Consider the following 4,578-nt stretch of genomic DNA (forward strand, 5'->3'; position numbering starts at 1 on the left):
TTTTTAAGCCACTGGGTCTGGGATGCGACCCGCGGTCGACATGGGAGTCCAGTGACATAGCCATTACGCTAACTGCTGGTCCCCACAATTTATTTATTTATTTATTTTTTAAAGACAGAGTCTCATGCCACAGTCCTTCTGCTTCAGCCGCCCAGCTAGAACTACAGGTGCACACCATCATGCCTGGCTCTTTTTTAAACAGGTGGCCCTGTGTTTCCCAGGCCACCCTCTCAAGCTGGTGATCTCCGGCTTAAGTGTCCTGAGTAGCTGGGTCACAAGCATGCACCATTGTGCCTGGCCTCACACAATTTCTTTTCTTTTCTTTTTTTTTTAAGTTTTGTTATAGGGCATGTATACTTGCTGGAGAGCCAGAGGGAAAAAAAAAAGAAAAAGCACCCCCCAGGGGGAATGGCCACACCACAATCCCTTCTCCTCCATGCTCCTCTCAGGATCTGGGGCATGCATACACACCCACCTTGTGTGTCTATTTTTTAATTTTTAAATAATTATTTTTATTTAACTTTATTATTATTTCATTTGAGAGGGAGAGATAAAGTGAGAAAGCAGATTTGGGACTCAAATCATGGTTGGCCATGTGGGAGTCCAGCGTCCTTAACAACCACGCCACCTGCTGGCCCCTTGCCTGGTGTGTTTTTCAAGCTGCCAGGTCTGGAACTCAAACTGTACAGTAGGCCATGTGGGATCCAGCCATCATGCCAAAGGCTGGCCCCAATTTTTAAGATACATATCAATAAACACAAAGTTCCACATTAATCCCATGCTGGGTTATAACGGCATAACACAGCATAATTATATGCATAATTATTTTTATTTCTTTATGCCAGAGAGCACAAACAACAGAAAGAGAGAGAGAAAGTACCCTGTGACAGGGTGTGGCCAGCATGTTCTTCAAGCTGTCGGGATCCAGACTCAAACTGCAGCTGGCCAAGTAGAACTTGGCTCCCTCTGCACAGTGCTTAACTGCAGCCCTACAGGGCCAGCCCAGATGTCCATAAGCCCATAGCATTTATTCCTGTATTTGAATAAGTTTCTACTAACCTGCCTTACCAGGCACAAAGTTTTATAGTGCAGCACTAAAGTTTAAGAATCTTTAAATCAAATTATAAATGAAATCAAGCAACCTCACAAGTCTTACCCAGATTATTGCTTACACACATTTACCAATTAAGTTTCAGGAATTCCTTGAGATTTGTTAATTTATCATTTTACCAGGACACTTTGATAGTTCTTTTCTTTTTTCATAATAATGTGGGATTTCCTAGTCTGTGTCACTATTCTGACCAATTTTGGGGTATGCTACACCCACATGCAGGAAACAAGGTATAATTTTTTCTTGCTCTTTTTTAAAAACAATTAATTAATTAATTAATTATTATTATTATTAAGCTTGCTATAGGGCACATGTACTTATGAGAGAGAGAGAGAGGAAGTGAGAAATTAAGCCACCAGGTCTGGGATGTGAACCTCAGTTGGCCATGTGTGAGTCTGGCGCCTTAACCGCCATGGCACCTGCTGGCCCCAACAGGATATGATTTTCTTACATTTCATGTCTACAGTTTGGGGCCCCCTAAATATTTCTATTTGAGAATATTTTGGAATACGCTAAAATGACTAATCGACACATGAACATGTCCCTGATTCTAACTGTAGAGTTGTAATACACACATACATGATGGCATATATTAAAGAAATCATCTTATTTCCCATTGACATTTCACAAAAGCCAGCTTCATTTAATCCGTACATTAACATAATCACAGTAAACTTAAGTACATTAAAAATGTTTCCTTGTTTCTTCTCTTAAAACAGTAAAATCCTTTGAAACGTCTCTAGTGTAAGTTAAATGAATAAAGGTAGCCTACTAGGAATTTCCGAAATTTACCTAAAAATGTAAAGTCAAGTCTCTTATACTCCAGTTTGCAATGACTGTTCAAAGGTGCTAATTCTCTTCAAAGTTAAAATATTATTTTCATAATTCAAATAAATTCTATAAAGAAATCTGAGTAAGAAAAGTGTTACATAGGTCATAAATCTTACCTTAATTGTTCAGTTCAAGTATCATCTGCAAAGACACAAATGAGACAGCTCACCTTAGGAATATACATTTGTTTTCATAATTCTGAGTCAAAACAAGAATTAAAATGTAAAAGAAGTATCTGACTTCTATTAGCAGCTAGATCTTTACTTAAAAGAAAAACCACACCTATATGCTATCTATTCTTAGCCTTAAAAAGTCCAACAATCAATGGTTATACTTTAATCATTGTTTATTTCAACAAATTTTCACCTGCCCATCCTTTTTTTTCTAAGTTTCATACTCAGAAACAGCTATAAATTGTATTATGATGAAATATATAATATTTTATTCATTCTTCCTAACTTACCCCAAATTTGAGACATATCCCAGAGAATAAAATAAAGGTAACACAAACAAGGAAACAGAAGGGCTAAGTGAGAGAGGGGCACCTGTGTGATCCAGGAAACCTCGAGCTAGCACTAAAGGTAGCACAGTGGTGTGGAGCTTCAGGGCAGCCAAGGCAAAAATGAAAATTCCTTTGTGAGCAAATAAAAAGCACACCGTCAGAAAGGAGGGCTTGTTTCTGGTTAAAAAAAAAAAAAAAAAAGGCTGGTCAAGAGCACAGGCTCATGGCAAGCTCCTTCATATCCTTTAACATCCTGATGTCCCATGGAAACAACAGTGCCAACAGTACCTACCTCCTAGGGTTGTTGAGAAGATTCACTCAGTCGATGGGGGAAAAGAATTTCATCACAGTGCCAGACTCATTACTGGAGTGCAAGAAGGTTCTGTGGAATGAATACACAAGCAAGTCTTTACTGGCAGTTTTACAGTCATGTTCTTTTTATGGCCATTTCTTTTCTTTCTTTCTTTTTTTTTTTTAAGAGAGATTTTCCTTCTACAGGATGCATGTGCTCAGTGGAGGGGGAGAGGGGGAGAGGGAGAGAGGGGGAGAGGGAGAGAAGGAGAGAGGGAGAGAGGGAGAGAGGGAGAGAGGGAGGGAGAGACAGACAGAAAGCGAGAAATCATCCCCCAGGGAAGATGGCCATGCAAGCAATCCCTTCTCCTCTATTCTCTTCGCAGGATCTTGGGCACACGTGCATATGCGCCCAGCATGAGTTTTAAGCCACCAGATCCAGGTTAAGTCCATTTCTGACATCAAACTTCAGCTGAAGCTATGGGCAGAACAAATAGGAGGAGTATGCAGGCCCTCATTAGGAAGCCGAAGGATCCCATCCCAGGGATCACGTTCAATTCGAAGCTTTCCCTGTGATGACTGTGCGGAACTATAAACTTAAGGACTAGCCTCTCCTGGTCTAAACCAATGGTTCAACAACCACCCCCTACAACCCTTTTAAAGCAAAGGGCATTTTTGCAGGCTTAAATGTGGCAGTCCTCAGCCTATACATTCAATCCATGAAAAAAAAAAGGGCTCTTCAGACACTTGGCATTTGGGGTTCAGGATGAAAGAACAACAGCCAACGCTAATGGAGGCCCACATGCCATTTATTTTGCAACAGTGTTTATTCCTCACAAGTCTCTTTATATTACAAATGACACTGACTCAGCGGTTACACAGCTTGTTCAAGGTCACACAACTAGTGAAAGATGGAGTAAGATATGAACTCAGCTCACTGACACTGATGCCCAGGCACTTCACCCACTAGTCTACACCAATCTCAACAGACCTTGCTTTTGTTTTGAAGGATGTGACTGTTATTGGTGCAGGTACAATGAAAATAAGCAATTCCCAACAGTAAAAGTCTTTCAACTGCATGCTTTATTTTAAGATCTGCGAACAAGTTACCTTGACAGAACTAGTAGTCGCCAATCTGTTGTCATGTAGTACAAAACACATTTAAGTCTGCCTGTGTTTTTATTAGAGTTTAAGTAGTTTAAAACACGTGTTAAGTGAAATGTTGAGTCAAGCATTTACAGAACTTTGCAGCATCTCCACAGAAGCCTAGTGTTCCACAGAACAGGTGAGAAAGCAGTTGCTGAACAAGTATTCAGTGAGTGCCTACTATGTGCCAATCCTGAGGATGCAAACCACATGCAGTCTCATGGTTGAGTGAGGGTGACATCCACACATAAACTCATTTTAGTCAAAACTGTGGCAAGTCCTACAAAATGAGAGAGGTACATAGTATGAGTACATACTCAGCCAAAAACCAAAGAACAACTTAAAGGTAGATCTCTCTCAATCAGACCCAGGCCCCGTGCATGCCAGTATCTCAGGGAGCTGCCAGTGAGTCTAACCATGGGGGACTGAATTTGCATACAACTTGATCCTGTAACACAAGCCAACTATCTCACCCGCTGAGCTGCTGTTAAGGAAAAAGTGTACACCTTCCAACCCAGAGGGAAACCCGGCAGTGCTACACTGTGATGATGAGAGGCTCCACATGGGTTTCCAGTGTAGTCTGTTCCAAAACCAAGTCTCAATGATCATTTTAGCCACATGCTGTTCTTACAAACACAGCCCTCACCAATGTCTGACCCCACTGAAGGGTGTTCTGACCCAGAGGAAGTGAGTCTGA

The 4,578-nt window shown here is 41.0% G+C and overlaps 1 protein-coding gene across 7 annotated transcripts in view; it reads right to left on the reverse strand.

Moving 5' to 3' along the window:
* RAB9A (RAB9A, member RAS oncogene family) overlaps positions 1-4,578 on the reverse strand; it is a 49,101-nt gene that overhangs the window by 5,480 nt on the left and 39,043 nt on the right. For 2 of the 7 annotated variants that reach the window (XM_014585652.2, XM_014585650.1), the window contains 3 exons: positions 2,737-2,826; positions 2,488-2,621; positions 2,059-2,140 (listed from right to left, as the gene is read on the reverse strand). The gene's annotated coding sequence lies outside the window, so the exon portion shown is untranslated. The remainder of the gene's footprint in view (positions 1-2,058; positions 2,141-2,487; positions 2,622-2,736; positions 2,827-4,578) is intronic. The other 5 variants (XM_027769672.1, XM_006172014.2, XM_014585653.1 and 2 more) reach the window with 5 other exon arrangements.

The sequence above is a fragment of the Tupaia chinensis genome, unplaced genomic scaffold, assembly GCF_000334495.1.
Source record: "Tupaia chinensis unplaced genomic scaffold, TupChi_1.0 Scaffold150243_1, whole genome shotgun sequence".
NCBI classification, from domain to species: Eukaryota; Metazoa; Chordata; class Mammalia; order Scandentia; family Tupaiidae; genus Tupaia; species Tupaia belangeri.